Source organism: Callorhinus ursinus, unplaced genomic scaffold (assembly GCF_003265705.2).
Source record: "Callorhinus ursinus isolate GAN/ISIS: 27379988/994484 unplaced genomic scaffold, GSC_fseal_2.0 scaffold15, whole genome shotgun sequence".
Classification (NCBI taxonomy): domain Eukaryota; kingdom Metazoa; phylum Chordata; class Mammalia; order Carnivora; family Otariidae; genus Callorhinus; species Callorhinus ursinus.
The window spans coordinates 42594456-42619086 of NW_027397077.1; the positions used below are offsets into that span (position 1 = coordinate 42594456).

Below are 24631 nucleotides of genomic sequence, written 5' to 3' on the forward strand. Positions count from 1 at the left end.
ACAAATAGGGGCACCTGGGTGGCTCAGCCGGTTAAGTGTCTACCTTTGGATCAGGTCATAATCCCAGGGTCCTGGGATCAAGCCCCAAATCGGGCTCCCTGCTCAGCAAGAAGCCTGCTTCTCCCTCTCCCTCTGCTGCTACCCCACCCCACTGCCTATGCTCTCTCACTTTCTCTCTCAAATAAGTAAATTTAAAAAAAGTAAAATCTTTAAAGACTTTCAACTCAGTAACTGTTAAAACAAGTAGGCAAAAATCAGGAAGGAGGGCGCCTGGGTGGCTCAGTTGGTTAAGCGACTGCCCTCGGCTCAGGTCACGATCCTGGAGTCCCGGGATCGAGTCCCACATCGGACCCCCTGCTCGGCGGGGAGTCTGCTTCTCCCTCTGACCCTCTTCCCATTCGTGCTCTCTCTCTCTCATTCTCTCTCTCAAATAAATAAAATCTTTAATAAAAAAAAAAATCAGGAAGGAGAACTCAATAGTACTACCACCTAACTTTTTTTTTTTAAGATTTATTTATTTATTTGACAGAGCAATAGAGCCAGAGAGCACAAGTGGAGGGAACACCAGAGGGAGAGGGAGAAGCAGGCTCCCCACCGAGCAGAGAGCCCGATGCGGGGCCCGATTCCAGGACCCTGGGATCACGACCCGAGCTGAAGGCAGACGCTTAACCATCTGAGCCAGCCGGGCGCCCCACTACCACCTAACTTAAATGACATTTACAGGACACTTCACCCAGTAACTGCTGAATACACATTCTTTTCAAGTGTACTTGCAACATTCAAAGATATACTATATTCTGAGCCATAAAACAAAAAAACAAAAAATTTTTAAGATTTTATTTGAGAGAGAGAGAGAGAGAACACGAGCGGGGGAAGGGGCAGAGGGAGAGGGAGGACCCCAAGCTAAAGGCAGATGCTTAACTGACTGAGCCACCCAGGTGCCCCTTAAAAATCGTTTTTTAAAAATGGTACAAAGTATAGTCTCAGACCACAATGAAATTATATTAAAATCAATAGCAAAGGGGCGCCTGGGTGGCTCAGATGGTTGGGCGTCTGCCTTCGGCTCAGGTCATGATCTCAGGGTCCTGGGATCGAGCCCCACATCGGGCTCCCTGCTTGGCGGGAGGCCTGCTTCTCCCTCTCCCTCTACTGTTCCCCCTGCTTGTGCTCTCTCACTCTCTGTCAAATGAATGAATGGATGAATAAATTTAATAAATAAATAAATAAATAGATAGGTAGATAAATAAATTAATTAAATAAAATCAATAGCAAAGATCTGGGAAAATTCCCCCAAATATTTGGATATTAAACAATATACTTCTAAATAACCCATGGGTAAAAAGTCTAGAAAAAAAAAATTTTTTTTTTTTGAGGGAGAGCATGCTCAAGTGAGCACACTGAGGAGGGGCAGAAGTAGAGGGAAAGAGAGAATCTTAAGCAGCTTCCACACCCAGCACGGAGCCCAACATGGGGTTCAATCTCATGACCTAAGATCATGACCTGAGCTAAAATCAAGAGTCAGAGGCTTAACCAACTGAGCCACCCAAGCACCTCAGAAAAAAATTTAAAAGCATTTCAAGTAAGTGAAAATGAAACATCAAAACTGTGGGATGCAGCTAAAATATGCTCAGAGAAAAATTTATAGTTTTAAATGCATATATTAGAAAAGACCTAAAATCAATAACCTAAGCATCTACCTTAAGAAACTTTGAAGATAGGGGTGCCTGGGTAGCTCAGATAGTTAAGCCACTGCCTGCGGCTCAGGTCATGATCCCAGGGTCCTGGGATCAAGCCCCGCACTGGGCTCCCTGCTCAGCGAAAAGCCTGCTTCTCCCCTTCCCTCTGCTTCTCCCCCTGCTCATGTTCTCTCTCTATCTCTGTGTCTCGAATGAATAAATAAATCTTTAAAAACAAAAAAAAAAGAAAGAAAGAAAGAAAGAAACTTTGAAGAGCAAATTAAATCAAACAGAAGGAAAAAATAATAAAAATTAGAGCAGAAATAGGGGCACTTGGCTGGCTCAGTCAGTGGAGCATGCAACTCTTGATCTGAGGGTTATGAGTTCAAGTCCCATGCCTGGTGTAGAGAGTACTTAAAAACGGCTCAGGTCATGATCCCACGGTCCTGGGATCGAGCCCCACATCGGCCCCCTGCTCTGCCGGAAGCCTGCTTCTCCCTCTCCCACTCTCCCTGCTTGTGTTCCCTCTCTCGCTGTGTCTCTCTCTGTCAAATAAATAAAATCTTTTAAAAAATAAAAAAATAAAAATAAAAAAACTAGAGCAGAAATCAATGAATGTGAGAACAGAAACACAATGGAGAAAAACCAATGAAAGCAAAAGCTGGTTCTTTGAAAAGATGAACTTCTACTTCTGGCCAGGCTAACCAAGAAATAGGAAAGACAAATTACCACTAAGAGCAATGAAAGAGAGAGGACATTAACACTGACACAACAGCTATTAAAAGGATAATAAATACAACAAACCCCTCTATGACCATAAGTTTGACAGCTTAGATGAAATGAACCAATTCCTTCAAAGTTGACACAAACTACAAGAACTATACAAGGAGAAACAGATACCCGAGTAACTGTATCTAAACAAAGTGAATTTGTAGTGGGAAACTCCTCAAAAAAGGGAAACTCCAGACCCAGATGGTTTTACTGGCTAATTCTACCAACTATTTCAGGAAGAAATAATAATTCTACACAATCTCTTGCAGAAAAGAGGAAGGAACATTTCATTTCATGAGGCCAACATTAATACTAAAACAAGACAAAGACATTACAAAAAAACTACAGATCAATACTCCAAGTGAACATATACGCAAAAACCTCTAACAAAATATTAGCCCCAGCAATCTAAAGCTGACTGAACACTAAAAAAAAAGCAATGAATGTAATTCACACTTTCAGACTAAATAAGAAAACCACATGATCATAACAATAGATGCAGTAAAAGCACTCAACTAAAATTCAAACGTCTATTTATGACACTCTCAACAAAGAAGAAGATAAGGGAAATCCCTTAGCCTAATAGAGGGTATCTATGGAAAAATCTAGAAAAACAAGGTAGGTTTAAATAACACTGCCATGAATTTAGGAGTGAATGAAGATATAGGAATAGACATGCAGAATGTGGACTACTTGTCATTTAGCATCCACAAAGAGTTTATATTAGTTATGGCTATACATAAGGAAAATAGTAAAAATGTTTGAAACTTACAAATCCTATGCATATAATGCAGATGGAGGAATAAACTGAGACAATATCCAACATTAGGGCTGTTTTTTTGTTTTTTGTTTTTAACATTTTCAGGAACCTACAAATCAAATCCAAGGTTTGCATTGGTAGTTTTTACCTTGTCTTCCTGCCTCTCCCCTCTTCTTTTACCATTCCTGAAAGGCATCCACAACAACCTTGGTTCATTCTGCCTTGGTTCTAATACTACTTGTGGTCTTATAAAATCACCTGCATGTTTTGATCCGCATCCCAAAATCTGGTCTAAGAAGGCAGCTGATAGAAAACGGAATCCTTTATTTTAGCTTTCTGACTTAACTCATGAACTAGTAAGAAAGCTCTTAACCCTCAAAATACTTTCTTCTTTGATGCTACCTATGATCTAAAAATTAGACACCCTGCCCCCTTTATTCTGAAAACATATACTGGTCCCTCCAGAAAAGAAAAATGGAGAGAGGGGAAGATGTGTATGAGGCTATTCAGCACATGTAGGGGGTACTTGTTTTAAAAGCAAACCTGTATTAGGAATCACAGTGTATTAAGAATGTTCTAGAACTCCTTCTATATGGGTCAGGCCTTAAGCCCCATGTCCTGGGTGGGTGGGTGTGTGTGTGTGTGTGTGGGTGTGTGTGTGTGCGTGCGCGCGCGCCTGTTACAGATGTATGACCATGGAAACAGAGCATGGAAAATAGAAAAATCATTTTAATAGATGAAAAAAGGAGGGAGAATACCCATGGAAAATAGAAAAATCATTTTAATAGATGAAAAAAGGAGGGAGAATACCCTGATGAAAAAGTACAGTTAATCTGTAACATCTGTCTATAGATACTCCCACCAACTCCCAAAAAGATTACTCTTTACTCCCATGGGTAATTACTACATCAAGATGAAGGTAAGGAAAGTAAAGACATCCAGCTTTCCTAAGAAGCCTATAATCCCCAAATACTTTTTAAATAAAGATACATAAATAAATGCTATAAAGTATAAATCAGGTATCTATTATTGAAAGTGAATAGTTAATAATCAGTAAAGGGAAGAAGGTAAATCCTTGCCATTGAAGCTGAAAGAGGGAACATTTGATCACCCAGTCAACCTTCACTGATACAGGTTGAAAGCACTTTCAGGGTTCCCAGAAAGAGTCCACGGAAACGTTCCCAAAGAGTCTAAGAATGCACAATGGCAAGAGTCCTGAAATATTAGGGAAGATACCCTGAAAACCCTGGAAAAACATCATGTGACATGTGAGGAAAATTCTGAGGGAGGGAGTCAGTGTCTCCCAAATACTTTGGTGTGAGGGCAGCCAAAAGGGGAAAAGAAAGTTTCTCTTCTGTATGTTCATTTCTTTCAAACTAAGAAATTCTTTTAAGTTTCCTCCTGTGGCAATCCTCACTCTCTCCCCAAACATATCCACAAGAAACTTAAATATCATATACTTCAAGCTGTCTTTCATTTTCATCACATATAGCAATGAATACTTTGAGTGATGTCAGCTACCTCATACTTAGTTTTACAAGGGGCTTCTTTCTGACAACCTAGCACAGAAAAGACTGTCAAAATTCCTGACATCCTCGAACAGTAGAGGAATAAGGAACAGAACAAATGAAGCAACTGAAGACAATTCCTATTAAGATCATTAAAAATTGGGGTGGCTGGGTGGCTCAGTTGTTAAGCGTCTGCCTTCAGCTAAGGTCATAATCCCAGGGTCCTAGGATCGAGCCCCACACATCGGGCTTCCTGCTCGGCGGGAAGCCTGCTTCTCCCTCTCCCACTCCCCCTGCTTGTGTTCCCTCTCTCGCTGTGTCTTTCTCTGTCAAATAAATAAATAAAATCTTAAAAAAAAAAAAAAAAGAATACAGCGTTAAATAGTAATTCTCCAAAAAGGGGTCATGTGAGTTTATGTTAGAAAACAGAGTCTCCAGGGCTAATGGACATTCAAAGGGATATCTGTTTTTTTTTAAATCCTGGGTAAGACTGTCTTGTTAACAAAGAGACAATTTAGCACATGGTTAAGATCCTGGACTTTAGAGTGAGCCAGTTACTTAAAGATACTTACTAGCTGTGTATCTTCCGGTAAAGTCTTAGATGGCAAGTCTTAAGTTTTCTCATTGATAAAATGACAATGAGACCTAATTCCTAGAGTTGTGAAAATTAAATATAATAATACACAGAACATATTTTTCACAGTTCCTAGAATAATTGCTCCCTAATGGTATCTAGTAATAACAATAGGAAGAATAAAAGAAAAAAATTAAAACACAGAGCTCTCGCCCTTTCCTATAGATTACCTTACTCCCTCTCCAGCATTTCTACCTGCCCTTAACCCAACCATAAGAAACCACACAAGTGTATTAAAAACACCTAAATATGATAACCAAGAAGTTACAAGCCAATTAAGAATTTTAAGTTTTGGGGGTGCCTGGGTGGTTCAGTCAGTTAAGCATCTGCCTTCAGCTCAGGTCATGATCCGGGGTCCTGGGATCGAGCCCCCCACTGGGCTCTCTGCTCAGCGGGGAGCCTTCTTCTCCCTCTCCCTCTGCAGCTACCCCTGCTTGTGTTCTCTCTCTCTCTCAAATAAATAAAAAATCTTAAAAAAATAGTAGGTTTTTGGCCTACCACATACCAATTATATTTCCATAATTTTTATTCTATTTCACTTCTCACTAATACCTTAACCAGATAAAATTCAACTCAGGCAATTCAATTCTCTTTTTAATCTAAACCTAGTATTTATATATTCAGTGAACTATAGAAGTCAGTCTTCAAGAATGTTCAGGCATGGGGGCCTGGGTAGCTCAGTCGATTACACAGGTGCCTTCAGCTCAGGTCATGATCCCAGGGTCCTGGCATCAAGCTCCACCTCAGGCTCCCTGCTCAGCAGGGAGTACTTCCTCCCTCTCCCTCTGCCCCCTCCAACTCAAATAAATAAATAAAACCTTTAAAAAACAAAAAAACAATGTTCAGGCAGGGGAGCCTGGGTGGTTCAGTCCATTGAGCGTCTCTGACTTTGGCTCAGGTCATGATCTTGGGGTCCTGGGATCAAGCCCCACACAGGGCTCTGCATTCAGCGATGGGTCCGCTTCTCCCTCTGCCCCTCCCCTTTGTGCTCACTCTCTCTCAAATGAATAGATCTTAAAAAAAAAAAAAAATGTTCAAACAGGAACAGTATTTTCAATGGAGTGTAGAACATTCTAAATGTTCAAAACATTATTTTAAAATATAATTATATGGGCACCTGGATGGCTCAGTCGGTTAACCAACTGCCTTCGGCTCAGGTCATGATCCCAGCATCCTGGGATCAAGTCCCCCATCCGGCTCCCTGCTCAGCTGGGAGTCTGCTTCTCCCTCTGCCCCTCCTCCCACTCGTTCTCTCAATCTCTCTTTCCCAAATAAATAAAATCTTTTTACTTTGAGAGAGCGAGAGAGGGAACACAAGCAGGGGGAGTGGGAGAGGGAGAAGATTCTGTAACTCTCGTATATTTACTCCCCCCATTTTCACAGAGAACGATTTCATACTTCTTAACTCTCTTCAAATCTAACATACCCGCTCCTATCCTTACTCCCCCTAATAGCTTACCTTCCGGTGTCACTGAAAAAATAAGTATTTATTTGCACATACTACTACCACATCTACTTATCTACTGGCATCTGAGTCCATACAATCAGCACTCCCTACTGCTAGTAAGGATGAAGTGCTGGTATTCCTACCATGATCAACTGCTCTACTTAACATGCCTATTCAAGCAAATCAGCTATAAGCAATTCTCTCTTCTCTCTAATCCATTTCTCCCTTTCTATTGGATTATTCCCAACAGCATACAAGCACGCTACAATTTTTCCCACTTTAAGAAAATATCCCTTGACCCTATGTCCACCTTCCAGCAAAAGCCCCATTTCTCTGCAAACCACTCCCCTCCCAAGCCCCCCAAAAAACAATATAGCTATTTGGATTATCTGATGGTGATCAGTTTTCCCTTCTATAAAGTGAAGATACTGGACAAAAATTCATCTCTAAATATCTCTAGAATATTCTGTATACATCAGCATTGGAAACATCTATTGAAAAGGAAAATAAATTAGTTGTGCAGCTGCGAAGCTATGGGAAAGATACTCACTAGCCTAAAGAGGAAGAAACCATGAAAAAGTCAACCAAATAACTCAAAGTAGAAACTTTACCATGGGAAAGAATACAAATTATTATTGATCACAGGAAAGAGAAAGAGAACTGATGTCCTGAATTACAATCTGATAGTTCTTAAAAGTATTTTACTTCTTCCAAGGGAACCAAAAGCATTGACATGCTTTCGAATGCCCACCAAAGCAAGTTAACCACAGGAACTTTTTCAGATCATTAGAGAAATGCAGTTACCCTATCCGTTCTAACAATTTTTTTTTCCAAACCAAGGAATAAAAGTCCTAACAGATCTCACCAAACTTACCACCAATTAGAACAGCCATGTATTTTCCTAGAGTCAAACCTACAGTTTTCTTAGGCACCCCAAAAAGGAACATCAAACTGGAGAAAATAAGAAACCCCAAAAGAAAATAAACTGCATGTACAATTCAAATACTCTGGGTAAATAGAAATGTTCAAACATCAGAAAGTTTTTTTCAATAGTTATTTATAACCTCCAAATGTTAGTCTTTCTTCTCAAACTGAAAAATTAACACCAGGGGCGCCTGGGTGGCTCAGTCGTTATGCATCTGCCTTCGGCTCAGGTCATGATCCCAGAGTCCTGGGATCGAGTCCCGCATTGGGCTCCGGACTCCATGGGAAGCCTGCTTCCCCCTCTCCCACTCCCCCTGCTTACGTTCCTGTTCTCGCTGTCTCTCTCTGTCAAATAAATAAATAAAATCTTAAAAAATTAACACCAAAATTGAAGAAAAGTACATGCAAATTTTTAGAAAATCCTATGCTTTAGAGTAAGAGAGAGTCTTAGCAATTACCAGCCTAAAAACTTTCCCCACAAACCCATACTTCCCTAGAGCCCAAAGAACTTCAGTGACTTCTCTGAGGTCATACAGCTGATAGTATCTACTGCCACATCAAAACCTAAGTCTCAAGAGAGGATTCTGGGAAGATGGCAGAGTGGGAAGCCCCAGGAATATTTACCCACCTAGATAACAACTGCATGAGCAGAATCTATCTGATATAACTATTTAGGAACCCTGGAATCTATTTAAGGCTTGCAAGTCCAGGGGAAGGCTCAGACAATAAACTGCAGTTAATTTCAATCAATTTCAATTCTTAGCACAGTAGCAGCTACCCAGCCCCCAACTAGCCACATAGAAGGCAGCTGTGCAAAGTTCTAAGAGCAGCCTGAACACAGCTTGTGGAACCTACTGGGGAAAAACAAAACAAAACAAAACCCTGTCCTGCCCTTATCACTGATTGTTCTTTCTGATCACAGGTGTAGCAAAGAAGCAGTTGCCCATCATTGTTGCAATTCCCCTACCTCTAAGCTGTCACAAGGCCCTTCCTCTCCAGCTATAGTGATTTCCAGGGCATTTAAAGGGCTGGTGTCATTTTCCTTCCACTTTTATTTTTCTCTTTTTTCCACTACCTGGAGCCAGACACTAAGGACTAAGACATTCAAAAGCAACTGCATACACAGAGAAAAATCAGACAGCAACTGCACATTCCTAGGGAAAAGCACAGGCCCAGAAAAGACCTGAGAAGACCTTAAATTTACACCTCAGGATTACCCTTAGTGAGGAGACAGCCTGCTATAGTAAAAATAATAATAACAACAAAAAAAGCACCCCCTAGGGAAGTGGGAGAATTGGATTTCCAGAATTACCACACTATTTGATTCAAATGTACAGTTTTCAACAAAAAAATCACAAGGCATACGAAGAAACAGTAAAGTATGGCCTATTTAAAGGAAAAAAATAAACCAAAAGAAACTGTCCCTGGAAAAGACGTGAAGGCACAGCTATTAGACAAAGACTGAAAAATAACTATTCAGGGGGAGGGGGGCAGGAGGCCTGGGTGGCTCAGTCAGTTAAGCAACCAACTCTTGATTCCGGCTCAGGTCCTGATCTCAGAGTAGTGGGACTGCGCCCCATGTCAGGCACCATGCTCAGCAGGGTGTCTGCTTGAGGATTCTCTCTCCTCCTCTCCCTTTGCCCCTCTCCCCACTTGTGCTCCCTCTAAAATGAAAAATATTATCTTTTAAGAAAAAAAAGTTAAAATAGGAACTACTTTAGGGCAGCTGGGTGGCTCAATCAGTTGAGCATCTGCCTTCGGCTCAAATCATGATCCCAGGGTACTGGGATAGAGCCTCACATTGGGCTCCCTGCTCAGCGGGGAGCCTGCTTCTCCCTCTCCCTCTGCCTGCCACTCCCCCTGCTTATGCTCTGTCAAGTGAATAAATAAAATCATTAAAAAAAAAAAAAGGGGGGAGATCGGGCACCAAGAGGTACGGGCAGCCTCTAGAAGCTGGAAGAGGAAAGGAAAGGGATTCTCCCACCTCAAGTCTCCACAGGAGCATAGCCTTACCAACATCTCTATTTTTAACTTAGTGTGACCCATTTCAGACTTCTGATCCCCCAGAAGTTAATAAATATGTGTTGTTTTAAGCCACTAAGTTTGTGGTTATTTGTTACAGCAATAGGAAATACAGCAATTTCTTACAAAATTCAACAAATACCTACCATATGACCCATCTATTCCATTCCTAGGTTTTTACCCATGAAAAAGAAAACATACAAACACACAAAGACCTGTACATAGACATTTATTGCTGCTTTATTTGTAATAGCCCCAAACTAGAAATATCCCACTGTCCATTAATAGGGAAATGGATAAACAAACCCAGATAGTGGTATACTGCTCAACAACAGAAAGAAAAAAACCTATCAATACATGAACTAGTATCGATGAATTTCAAAAGCATTAGACTGAAAGATGCCAGGCAAAAAAGAATACAAACTTTATTATTACATTTACATAATACACATATATATGTATGTATACATATAAAACTAATCTATAGTGGTTGCCTGTGGATGGAATTGAAGGGAAGAATAGATTATAAGGGTTACAAGGGACGTGAGGAAACTCTTGGGGAGGGCGCCCCGAGGCCTATTTAACTCTTGATTTATATACAATTCTGACAAGTTTAATTATTTAAATAAAGGGAGGATTAGAAGAAGCAGTGCATACAAATAATAAGAGAACTTGGAGCAAAGGAGAAGGAAAAAAGTACTGCATTATAAATTAATTAATGGTCCTAATGAAAGCCCTGAGTTATCAAGAACAGATTCCATTATACATAGAATACTATCTTTAAAAAGGTGAAAAAAAGGGGCGCCTGGGTGGCTCAGTCATTAAGCGTCTGCCTTCGGCTAGGGTCATGATCCCAAGGGTCCTGGGATCGAGCCCCGCATCGAGCTCCCTGCTCAGCTGGAAGCCTGCTTCTCCCTCTCCCACCCCCACTGCTTGTGTTCCGTCTCTCGCTGTGTCTCCCCCTGTCAAATAAATAAATAAAGTCTTTAAATAAATAAATGGTGAAAAAAATTTTCTTACAAGACTGAAAAGGAACACACATTTTAGAAAAATTACTGTTCTAAAACAGCTAATTTCTTTCAAAATTATACTTCTTCAAGAGGTAAACTTTACTAATCTGGAAACACTTATAACCCTGTAATCCCCCTCAATATTGATCAAATGAAAACACTACCATATAAAACAAAATAGATTTTCTGTAGCTTAGAATAATTTACTTTGCAGGGCACCTGGGTGGCTCAGTCGTTAAGCATCTGCCTTCAGCTCAAGTCATAATCCCAGGGTCCTGGGATCGAGCCCCCCCATCTGGCTCCCTGCTCTGCGGGAAGCCTGCTTCTCCCTCTCCCACTCCCCCTGCTTGTGTTCCCTCTCTCGCTGTGTCTCTCTGTCAAATAAATAAATAAAATCTTCAAAAATAATAATAATAATAATTTACTTTGCATGTTCCTCAACAATCCTAAAGATATAAATTCTTTCGAAGCTGGAATAAAATGGTATACTGAAAGTATACGTTCATACAAAAATTTTCAGTATTTCTTAAATGAAGTAGAATTTTTTTAAGATTTTTATTTTATTTGAAAGAGAGAGAGCACAAGCAGGGAGAGGGGGGAGAGGGAGAGAGACAAGCAGACTCCCTGCTGAGCAGGGCTCAATCCCAGGACCCTGACATCATGACCTGAGGTGAAGTCAAACACTTCACTGAGTGAACTACCCACATGCCCCAAATGAAGTAGAATTTTAAACATGCAGTAAGTACATTCTGCTATTATGGCTCACTCACCTATTAATTATGGGTCCTTGAGCAAATCACTTAATTTATCTCTAAGGTGTGGATTAAAATATTTCTCATTCCATAGGGTTATTGTAAAGAATAAAAGACTGCCTGTCACAAAGTAAGCAAACACTCAGTGTTAGCTGGGGTTTTTTTTTGTTTTTTACTGTTGAAGATACACCGTATCATGACCATAAATTAAATTTATCAGAGTTAGATTTAGGAAGGATTATATTTAATACACACATATACACATATATGAAAATGTATATATACACACAAGCATATTAGAAAGGATTACATTTATTGCAAAATTGTAAATTCTATTCTAATTAACACTCAGGTTAGGTAACATTTCAAAACTGTTGGTATTTACTGAAATGTCTGTATTTTTTTTTACTAAAGATAGATGCAAAATCTGTAATAAAGTCTAAACCCTGAAAGAAAAAAATGTAAAAGGATACTACTACCTCATCAATTCATGTTGTTTTACCTACACTGTTCAAATATGTAATGTCTTATTCTTTTGTATATCCTTTCTCACAATGCAACTAAAGTTACAAATGTTTGAGTGCCTTAAAAATGTAAAACCTTATAATATCTTAGTCCCTAAAACCAAAAGAAAGCCTACTTTATATCTAATACACTGATGTTAACAATATCTACTTAGGCCAGAGCTAAAATACAGATATTATTTCCCATTTTGTCTTCCTATAACACAAAGCCCATTCATGAAATAACTTGCGTCCAAAATACTGGCATTTGCTGCTACGATGAAGCAAAGGTTTAATCACTGGACAGCATTCACCGAAAATTAAACCAGTGAACCTAAGACCTGTTCAACAGTGGGGTTTCTTGGGGTTGAGTTTTGTTCCCTTTCCAGAGCAACCTAAACAACAATTTTCCAAACTATACTCACAATGCATTCATTCCCAGGTCACCACTCAGAAGCAAATGAATAAACCACTGCACAGCCAGAGTCAACCAAACCTATTTTGACAGATCCAGGCCAACCAATTGCAAAGATTCTGAATATGCACCGCCACAGACCTAGGTAGTACCAGCCCTTGGCTCCAGCATATGTTCCTTTCCTTCCTGTAGGCCTAGTTCTGGCTTTTAAGGAAAAAGAAATAAAGCTGTCAGTTGAGTGGATCAAACATCCAGCAGGGTGAGTAGAAAAAGACTGTCCTATAAATTCTGTCAAACATCTGCTCAATTGAAATCAAGGCAACTCACCTATAAAAGACAACGCAACAAATTCAGTATACTTATAATCTTTTTTTTAAATCTTTTTAAGGTTTATTTATTCATTTAGAGAAAGAGAGAGAACATGCACGAGAGCGCGCTAACGGAGGAAGAGGGAGAGAGGGGGAGAAAGAGAATCTCAAGCAGACTCCAGCTGAGTGCAGAGCCCAATCTCGTGACGCTGAGATGTGACCTGAGCGGGAATGAGTTGGACACTTAAACAACTGAGCCATCCAGGAGCCCCCAATATATTTAATCTTTTTAAAGATCAAGAGAATAAGAAAATATTCAGAGATGCTACTTCATCACATTATAAATGAGCTAGCATAGAGAATATAACTCAAAGTCAAAAATACAGTATTTTATGTTGATTCCATTAGACAACATGCTTCTGAGCAATGAGGTAATTTATGTCTTAACATTTTATAAAATTGTAGAATAAAAATAGAAAGCTTATGGAAGGGGAAGAGATTGTTGGGAAGGGGTAGTATAGTATTAATTAACTGCAAATATCAATTTAAAACATAGCCTTAATTATTTGCCCACACACAGGAAACATGAGCAGGAGAACAATGTTTCTGGAAAGCACACTAAAATTACTGATTCAATCATTCATCCAGCAAGTAATTACCCAATACCTATTCCTTGGTTAAAACTGCAGTATATATACTAAACTATAAAAACGTAAAGATAAGAAAAGTACCTGTAAGCATACCTATAAAGAAAAGCGATTTCCACACATGTACCTTAAGAACAAAATAATACAAACTAAACACAATATAAATCTAAGCTATGAGTTCTCTTCTTCACTAAGATACCTCCTTTTAGCTATCACCATAAGGTACTTCAAGTTCTAGACATCTAACACCTAACTCATGACCTTCCCCTAAAAAAAAAAAAAAAAAACTTATCTCTTTCAGTGCTCCTTTTCTCAATGAAAAGAACTAAGTTGCTTAAGCCAGAAACCTCAGAGTCCTCACTCTCCCCCTTCATATTCTACCCATCACCAAATTCTGCTGTCTCCTAAATATTCTTGAATGAATTCCTTTCTATCCTCTCCACCAATACCACTCTAAGTAATCTACCATCACCTCTCAGCCAAACTAGACTAACTTCCTAAGCAATAGCCTGCACCCACTCTGACCCCTTCAATCCATTCTCTTGCAGTATAAAGTCTTCTCATCAAAAGCATATATGAGGGGCACCTGGGTGGCTCAGTCATGAAGCGTCTGCCTTTGGCTCAGGTCATGATCCCAGGGTCCTGGGATGGAGCCCCACATCGGGCTCCCCGCTCAGCAGGAAGCCTGCTTCTCCCTCTCCCTCCCCCTACTTGTGTTCCCTCTCACGCTGTGTCTCTCTTCGTCAAATAAATAAATAAAATCTTTAAAAAAAGCATGTATGACCCTGTCCTTTATTGTTTAAAACCCTTTAATGGGTCCTCATTCTTCTTAGAATAAAGGCAAAACCTTCTCAACACTACCTATAAAAACCTGCATGGGCAGGCTTATCTCTCTACCTCAAACCATGTTCCTTTTCCCTCTAGCTCTCAGTTCTCAAGCCACGGTAGCCTTAATTAAGAGTCCTCATTTCACCATTTTCCCTTCTGCCACAGGGCCTTTACACCTACTCTTCTTTTTGCCTGGACAACCATCCCTCCTCTCTTTGCCAAGTTAACATCTATTCTTCCTTTAAATCATAACACAAATATTTCTTGAGGATGCATTTTCTAATCTGGTCAAATTTCATTAATATCACTTATCCCACTGTCACAGTTTTAATTTAGCTTTTAATTTAATATTAATACTTACCTTCTCCACTACTGGTTCCACAGGGGATGGTATCACATTAGGTTGTGTTACACATTATATCCCCAATGGCTGGGTAGTTCAATAGAAGCATACCACATGAAAGAACAAAAACATGAACCACGTTCAAGAACCACTGAACATGGTCTAGGCTATTTAAGTCAAAGTGCAGTTGCCAACAATCACAAAACATTCAATACAGGTCATGTTCCCACATCATAATCCTTACTATATTTAATTTCCTTTAGCAATTCCCTTTAGGGCGCCTGGGTGGCTCAGTTGGTTAAGCGACTGCCTTCAGCTCAGGTCATGGTCCTGGAGTCCTGGGATCGAGTCCCGCATCGGGCTCCCTGCTGAGCAGGGAGTCTGCTTCTCCCTCTGACCCTCCCCCCTCTCATGTGCTCTCTCTCTCTCTCTCTCTCATTCTCGCTCTCTCAAATAAATAAATAAAATCTTTAAAAAAAAAAAACAAGCAAGGTCCCTTTAGCAGGAATAATGAAGTTTATTTAGCATAGGCCTTCTTCCGGTGGCTTCCTATTTAAAGGAGAAAAGCAGGGGGGCCTGTGTGGTTCAGTCATTAAGCGTCTGCCTTCGGCTCAGGTAATGATCCCAGGATCCTGGGATGGAGCCCCGCATCAGGCTCCCTGCTCAGCAGAAGACTGCTTCTCCCTCTCCCACTCCCCCTGTTTGTGTTCCCTCTCTTGCTGTGTCTCTCTCTGTCAAATAAATAAAATCTTTAAAAAATAAAAAAAAAATAAAGGAAAAACCATCGAAAAGTCAAACTCCATTGATACTCTAAAATACAGCAATCTAAATGGTTTGATTAGTTTTCATAACAAAATCACTGATTTTTTTTACATTTTATTGTCAAGTCCCAAAGCAAAGACAAATCTCTGGTTTATCTTTAAGTCTGAGCCTCTTACTCAACTTCTCTCAAGATAAATTACTGAAAATAAAAGTCTACTAAAAATTAATACTTAACGAAGTTAAAATCTCTAGACACTTAAAAAAATGTTCAGTGAGAAAAGCAGAAGAAAGCAGGCCAATGTTTGGAAGAAAAACCCTTTTCCACCATACAAAACAAGAAGACAGACATCTTCCCCATGAATTCTGGCAAGGTCAATTCCCACCCTTATTCACAAAATTCTTGGATAGCTTCCTTGGCCTAAAAAAAACCCCACGCTATTTCACAGTGACTGAGTAAAGCCTGGGTATGGATATGGTTACTTAGGGGACTCGCCTATTTTCATGGTAAGCAAACAATTCCCTATGGTGCTTCAACAATTCTAAGTCATAAAGACAGTGGGTATTATAATTCATAACAAAACAGAAAAAGCAAATAAAGTAAGATATCCTGTTATAAGCAGAGTCTACAGCAACAGAAATTATTAACAACTTAGGAAAAGATAAAACATCTATCGAGAAATTATGAGAGCTAAAGAAACACTGGTTATTAAGATTCCAAAATGACCAATGACTTGCGTGAAAACTTAGTAACAAATCTTCCTCATTCTTCAAAATTATTAATCTCTTCAAACAAGGTCAACAAAAGACTGCCAAAGCAAACAATCTAAAACTATGATTTTATTCTCCTGAGAGAAATTGTACATTCTGCTAAAAACAACTCTATCAATGCACTGACCTTTCACTTTTATGATTTTTCTCACATAAATTTTTCTTAAATTTTGGGCATCTTCTACCACTTTTTGATAGAAAAAGAACGAACAAGCAATAAAAAAAATTAGTGGTCTCATTACATTGCTGGTAGGAATGTAAAATGGTGTAGCCGTTACGGAAAAGTTTGGCAGTTTCTTATAAAATTAGACATGCAGCTATCATACCTCCCAGCAATCTCACTCCTTGGCATTTATCCCAGAGAAATGAAAACATATGTTCATGTAAAAACTTGAACATGAATGTTCATAGCAGCATTATTGGTAATACCCCAAACTGGAAACATGAATGTCCCTGAATAGATCAATGTTTAAACAAACTCTGGTACATCCATACCATGGAATACTACTAATTAAAAGGGAGGAGCAATTGGATAGATCTCAAGCGCATCATGCTTAGCAAATAAAAAAAGCCAATCTGAAAAGGTTATATGACTTCCGTTTATACAGCACCCTCAAAACGACAAAACTACAAAGATGGAGAATTGATTACTACTTGTCAGGGGACAGGGACAAGGACCGGATGGAGGTAGTTTCCCAAAATAAAACAATGTTTTGAATTTATGCAATAAACATTAACTGCCCTTGGACTTTCAAGTTTTAACTGTGGCCCTGTCTCTAGAGAAATTATTTGCTAACTTTCCCCTTCACCTAGCTGATGCACTAAATTAGCAGCAGCTAGTAAGGCAAAACATGGCAATGAGGTACTTCTGTCTCTGAGTCATTAAGATATTCTCACAGGAAGTTTAAGGACAGTGAGGTACAAAGTTAAGTCTCAAAACCCAATCTTAGCTGGTTAACAGAACATCTGGCTGTTGGCACCGAACATGGAAAGGCTATGTATAGAGGTGATGAATGGCACACTGGTAAGTGTTTACTAAAAAAGTCAAATGGACTAAACATTACTGCATTTTGATCCTAGACCTTGTTAACTGATTAAAAGGCACACCTTACTTGAGTTAATAGTTTTTCAAGGAGAAGTATTACCATATTAAATGCACACAATTTCAAAAAAATTAAAATGTAAAAAGCATTCCTTTTAAAATTGACAAAGCTGGGCGCCTGGGTGGCTCAGTTGGTTAAGCGACTGCCTTCGGCTCAGGTCATGATCCTGGAGTCCCGGGATCGAGTCCCACATCGGGCTCCCTGCTCGGCGGGGAGTCTGCTTCTCCCTCTGACCCTCCCCCCTCTCATGCTCTCTCTCTCTCTCATTCTCTCTCTCTCAAATAAATAAATAAAATCTTTAAAAAATAAATAAATAAATAAATAAATAAATAAATAAAATTGACAAAGCTGGGGGTGGAGGGGGACCCTGGGGTGGCTCAGTTGGTTAAGCATCTAACTTCGGCTCAGGTCATGATCTCAGGGTCCTGGGACAGAGCCTCGCTTTAGCCTCCCAGGAGGGAGTCGCTTCTCCCTCTTTCTCTCCCTCTGCCCCTCCCCCTGCTCATGTGTGTGCTGTCAAATAATTTTTTTTTTTAAATACTGACAAAGCAGGGGATTTAAGAAATACCACCAATGTACCCTAACCAACACCTTTCATTTATTCCTAATTTTTCTAACTCAGAGTTGGACAAAAACAGAACTCCGGGACCTTACTTACCCCAAAATCTTATCAGGTGTTTCTAGAGGCAATTAAAGATAATATTTACAATAACCTATCACTGAAAGCTAATAGTGCAAAGATGTGGTAAGAATGTAAGCCTGAGCTCTACCTAAAAGGAAAAGTTTCACAGTATTGCAGCACCAACCATCATTAATTTGCTAACCTTCAATTTCCTCATGGGTTACCACAGTTACCTTACCCCCACAGAATCATTGTGAAGATTAAAGGTAAAACACTTGGAACAGGGTCTGGTATGTATGAAAATTAATAAAGGGAAACCTCACTAAAATGGACTCAGGAGGCCAGTGGGGGGGAGGGGAGGCTCTTATGCTCTACCACTGATAATTGCAGACCCAACAGGAAGAGAGATACCATGAGTCCATTACTACTGAGTTTTCTTAAGGTTAACATGCAGAATAAGCACAACATAAGTACTAACTTAAAAAAAAAACTGGGGCTCCTGGGTGGCTCAGTCATTAAGTGTCTCCCTTCGGCTCAGGTCATGATCCCAGAGTTCTGGGATCAAGCCGCACATTGGGCTCCCTGCTCCGCGGGAAGCCTGCTTCTCCCTCTCCCATTCCCCCTGCTTGTGTTCCCTCTGTGTGTCTCTGTCAGATAAATAAATAAAATCTTTAAAAAAAAAAAAAACTGGGGCCCCTGGGTACTGCAGTCAGTTGAGCATCCATCTGGGGTCATGATCTCAGGTTCTTGAGATCGGCCTGTGTGGGGCTCTAAGCTCAGCAAAAAGTCCGCTAAAGTTTTTCTCTCCCTCTCACTCTACCCCTCCCCGTGCTCGCTTATTCACATGTGCGCTCTCTCACCTCAAATAAGTAAATCTTTAATAAAAATTATTTCAGGGGCGCCTGGGTGGCTCAGTCAGTTAGGCGTCTGCCTTTGGCTCAGGTCATGTTCCCACGGTCCTGGGATAGAGCCCCAACTCCGGCTCCTTGCTCAGCGGAGAGCCTGCTTCTCCCTCTCCCTCTGCCCCAACCCCTGCTCATTCTCTCTTGCTTTGCTAATAAATAAAATCTTTTAAAAAATAAAAATAAAAATAATTATTTTAGGAAATGCCAGGCACCTACATAGGCAGTGGCAGCAGCATCTTGGCTCCTGCTAGGAATGCTACAGCAGGTGTTTCTCATTACCCTGGGCACAACAACCTTAACTTGTTTGTGGGAGTTCTTGCCACTGGGTTTTTTTCTCCCCCCCTCAATCTGATAAGAAAAGGAAATCACCAATCAAGGCTAATCATAAATTTACAGGAAGTTGGAAGAATCAGTAAGTTGAAGACAAAAGACAATAATATGAAACTACTGTTGTTTCTAGATTTAGAGACCGCTTTTTATAGCATCACCTCATATTTGTATATCACATTGTAGTTTCAAATTCCTTAACACATTATCTTACTTGATCCTCACAACAATCCTGTAAGATCCTTGCTGTTACTTTACATTTTACAGATAAGGAAAATGAGGCTTAAGTGGTATATTGAAGGTCACACAACCAGCAAGTAGAAGAGCTAGAATTTAAACCTCTCAACTACTCTACCACAGCTGCCTCTCTAAATGGGGATAAGTTTTACAATGCTGGTATTACAGTTTTTGACCAGCATCCTCCATGATATTTCAGCAAATCATTAACAGCCTCAAGGCATAATGAAAATTTAGACTAAATCCAAGAATCACAGGACTTTAAGGATCATTTTAATGTAATCTCTCATTTTACATATGCTCTTATAAAAAGAAAATGCTTTTAGTACTCAAGATCAAAAAAAATTTTTGTTTAATGTTCTCATGTTTCAACACCTGCAAGCATTTGTGGAGATCAAAGGTCTGAGGAAAAGAATAAAAGGATTAAAACATACAAACCCCAAGTTACCCTCTGTTTTGCCTGATTACCTCTTCATTTCCAACATACTTGTCAAGGGGACAAAAAGACTCTTATTGATAGGCACACTTCAAATTTAAGATTTTTTTTCTGATAGTCCACATAAAAACTTGTATACAAATGTTCATAGCAGCATTGTTCATAACAGCACATTGTTCATAACAGCAAAAAAGGGAATCAAAATGTCAATTCATTAATAAATATGGTATACCCACAAAATGGACTATTATTTGGCAATAAAAAAGAATTGACATATACTACAGAATGGCTAAACTATGAAAACATGCTAAGTGAAAGAAGCCAGTCAGAAAAGACCACATTCTGTTTAAGTTCATTTATATGAAATATCCAGAACGGGCATGGAGACAGAAAATAGTTACCTAGGGCTAGGACAGGGGGCGAAAATGGGAAAAGACTGCTAAATGTGTACAGAAGTTCTTTTTGGGGTGATGCAAATACTCTGGAAATGGTTATGCAACTCTGAATACTATAAAAACCACTGATGTGTACACTATTTTTTTTTAAGATTTTATTTATTTATTCATGAGAGACAGAGAGAGAGAGGCAGAAGCAGAGGGAGAAGCAGGCTCCCAACGGAGCAGGGAGCCCAATGCGGGACTCGATCCCAGGACCCTGGGATCATGACCTGAGCCAAAGGCAGACGCTTAACCGACTGAACCACCCAGGCGTCCCCTGATATGTACACTTTAAATGGGTAAATTCTAAGGTATGTGAAAAATACCTCAACAAAGCTAATAAAACAAGATGTCAGGAAAGGGAAAATGGGTACCTGGTATACAGAAACTCTGTATTATCTTTGCTTAACTTTTCCATAAATTTAAAACTCCTAAAAGATTTAGATAAATAAATTAGCAAACAAGATTACATAATAAATAGCTCAAGTCTGAGGTATACACTAAAGTAGCACCGCAAAACTTTAGAAAGATTCACACTGTCTCAGACAAAAAGGTGAATATTAGATGTAAAAAATGAGGTCAGGTCTTGTTCACAGGGTTACACACTAGCACAGGTACAGGAAAAACAGAACCCACAGACCTGGAACAAGCTCATCATTCACTTGGCTAACCACCTTCCTTCTCCCCTACCTACACACAACTTTCCAAATAAATTTACTTTCAGACAACCCAAAAACTTCTAGAAAAGAGTCTACACAGAAAAGAAAATGCTGGTAAACAATACTGCCACCTTATCAATGTAAAACTACTCCCTCTTCACCTTGGATTAAGATTTTATTATAAAGACATTTTAAGGGCGCCTGGGTGGCTCAGTTGGTTAAGCAACTGCCTTCGGCTCAGGTCATGATCCTGGAGTCCCAGGATCTAGTCCCACATCAGGCTCCCTGCTCAGCAGGGGGTCTGCTTCTCCCTCTGACCCTCTTCCCTCTCATGCTGTCTCTCATTCTCTCTCTCTCTCTCAAAAAAAAAAGACATTTTAACACAATTATGCCTTATCTATTTCTAAAGATTAAAGACCTTACTCTCTACATATCAGACCTTAGTATAGGGTTCAAGACTCAAATTACTGATGAAACATAAAGAATGTCAAGATTTGTTGTTATTGGCTTCTTAAAATGAATAATAAAGCACTCAAAGTGTTCAAAAAAGGATTTTGACTGGAAAGGGGCATAAAGAAACTTTCTGAGGGGAGGAAAATATTCTACATCTTAATCAGATTGGTGTTTATAATTGTATATATACAGCTTTATGCATATGCAAAAATTCACTGAGCTATGTATACCTTAAATGTGTGCATTTACTGGAAATTATACAGTTTTAAAAACGGAATTTAAAAAAATAGTATTCCACAGAATAATCTCATTATCCCAAAGCATATGATGTAGTAAGAGTCAGATTTTCATCTTCTTTTAGTAAAAAGAATCAAGCACAGAGAAGTAAAGCAATCTTCTTTGGTATCTCAAAATCAAGAAGAAAAACAGGTCTCCCAACTCTGTTCTATCACCAATCGAACCTTTGTGCCTCAAAGACAATGAGATTGAATCTTGAGATTCTTCTGAGAGTGAGAAAAGACAAGAGGGCAGAACCAATCCTAGTTTAAGCAACATACTCACCCTCCCCAAATGCCATATCCTTATTCTCCAAAGAGAAAATTATTTAAGTAAATTCTATGCCCAATGTGGGGCTCGAACTCAAGACCCTGAGATGAAGAGTCACATATTCTACCAACTGAGCTAGCCAGGCACCCCAAGAGAAAATTATTTTTATCTAGAACTAGTTTGAAATAATACAAAGAATGCAAAAGAAGTTCTCAGGTTCACACTCCCTCTAAAAACTGTCATGATGCTACCTTGTGCTTCATTCTGTAGATTTTTCCAAGGGAGTTCCTAAGGCATCATACTCTCTTGCCTTAAGTTTTGGCCATTTATTTACATGTCTAGAGTGAGAAAGTAAAGAGAATGCAGGTTAGGCCTCAATGGACTGAGATGAATATGGCTTTTATTTCAGTTACAAAATTTCGGCGTTGGTCTAGCCTGAGCCGCCAATTATTCATTTACTAAATGAACTAAATCCTAAAATAGTTAAGGCACTTACCTCAGCCTTCATAGCTAACAAGCGGCAGAGTCAAAGTTGAATCCGGCCTTCCATTCGCCATACCACACCTGTACCTTTGCCCAGTTAGAAGTGGCATACTATCTTACCTAAAGTGATAATTACACTAAGGGGGTGGGGGAATAGTTCATATTATCCAAAGTCTCATACCCATCTGTCTCACGGCACTAATATTTTAATCAATTTATAATCAGAATTATAACTGTCAACCAAGTTACAGTCAGTACCTTCTTTTCTCAGCTGTAAAATCCCCTTGGTAAACTGAATTAGTACCAAAAAGTTATCTGGTACATAAATAATCAAGGCAAACTGAGGATGGTTTTAAAGAATATATGCAGCAAGTTCTTCATGGCATACCATCTTACTTCACCAAAGACATTCATACAGCCATTTATCCGATTAGCAAACACTAAACTGCCTACTACATGTCAGGCTCTGTATTAGGCCTAAGGAAAACAAAGATATAGATACAAGGGACTTTGGTTTACGCAGGCAAACAAACAACAGTTTGTGGTAAGGGTTATGATGGGACAGCCAAGGTGCCACTGAAGCCCAGAGGAGCAACATCTACTGTAATCTGGAGGGTCAGGGAAGTCAGACCAGCTTCTCACTCTCCCAAGCAATAACATTTGCTCTAGAAGCTCAAGCTTCTCATTCTTGAAATACACTACTTTAAACACTGGTCTCTTATTGACATAAAAGTCTCCAAAACCTATGTCTGAGACAAAAAAACAGCATTACAATATTATCCTATTTATGTAAAATTATGTTATATTCATATACCTGTATGTGTATACATTTTCAAAGAGACATGTATGGAAGGATATTTACAAAAACTTTAACGGTAATCATTCCTGTGGGATGGTATTTCAGATTGCTTCAACTTCTTTACCCTACCCTACCCTACCAGCAGGGATGCCTGGCTGGCTCAGTCAGTGGAGCATGCAACTCTTGATCTCAGAGTCAAGAGTTCAAGCCCGAAGATGGGTGGAGAGATTACTTAGATTTAAAAAAAGAATACTGCTGTAGTTTTTTATTCTACTGTAACCAAAGTGAGAACAGGGCAAGCACACAGACCAGAGGTGAATAAACTATCACTGTACTTGTATCAACCTGTCTCCATTATTATTTGTCACATGGGGGACACTAATGCAGCATACTTGGTACCTTTTATTTACACTTCTAAGAAGGACCACTTCTGGGAAAGTTTCTGGAGAAACAAGAAAGATAGATGGGGACCAAAAATAAATGGGCTATAATCACAATGCTAAGATGTTTAGACTTCATTCTGTGGGTGACAGAAAAACGGAGGGGTTTTTGACCTAAAAACTAACAATCAACTCCACTTTTTAACAAAGTATCTGGTAGCAGCTGGAATGCATACACGGGAAATGACAAAGACAAAGAGATGTGCTGAAAAGCTGTGGCTAGGGGCGCCTGGGTGGCTCAGTCGTTAAGCGTCTGCCTTTGGCTCAAGTCATGATCCCAGGCTCCTGGGATCGCCCCCACATCGGGCCCTGCTCAGCAGGAAGCCTGCTTCTCTCTCTCTCGCTCCCCCTGCTTGTGTTCCCTCTCTCGCTGTGTCTCTCTGTCAAATAAATAAATAAAATAAAATAAAATAAAAAGCTGTGGCTCTGTTTTAAAAAAAACCTAGAGAAATGCAAATTTTTATCAGCACTATCTCTGGTAGATGAGAATAGAGGCAGTCTCCTACTTTCAGCGTTATACATTTCTATAATCCTTGCACTTCTTAAAATAAGTATGTATTATATTTATAACCAGAAAGAAGAAGAATGACTTTCACAATAACTCAAAGGGGATGCAGGGGAAATGATGAAAGCTTGGATAAGATCTATAAGGGCAAGAAACTGATCTATCTTATTTACCACTCTATCCCTAATACCTTGTACAGTGCCTAGTACATAATAGGTGCTCAATAAATGTGCCAGAATAAATGAAAGAATGAATGAGTGAACAAATGTACATCCTAAAGGCTCAATAAAGAAGAAACATTTTAGAAGTAAAATACACGTTAGTCAACATAAACGCCAGGAACAGGAAGAAATTAAAGATAACCCCAAGTTTTACAGACTATTTGGCTAAGTGAACTATGAACCATTAATCAAGATAAATAAAACTAGAGGAAGTATAGGTATGCAGGAACACAAAGAGATCGTGGCAAAATGTCCACAAACCTGTTATTGACTCTCACGTTCTTAGGAGCAGAACAGGACAGGCAGATCAAAATAAAATACATCCACTATTCTGGTGGCCCTGATACCCTGATTTTTTTTTAAAGATTTTATTTATTTAT

The 24631-nt window shown here is 39.4% G+C and overlaps 1 protein-coding gene across 5 annotated transcripts in view; it reads right to left on the bottom strand.

Annotated features, from left to right (window-relative positions):
- Positions 1-24631, bottom strand: part of TMCC1 (transmembrane and coiled-coil domain family 1) — a 251589-nt gene that overhangs the window by 198116 nt on the left and 28842 nt on the right. Inside the window, exon 1 of one of the 5 annotated variants that reach the window (XM_025884742.2) lies at positions 22055-22073. The exons of the other annotated variants lie outside the window; for them this stretch is intronic. The gene's annotated coding sequence lies outside the window, so the exon portion shown is untranslated. Of the gene's footprint in view, positions 1-22054; positions 22074-24631 lie in introns of those variants that run through there. 5 annotated transcript variants of the gene reach the window in all.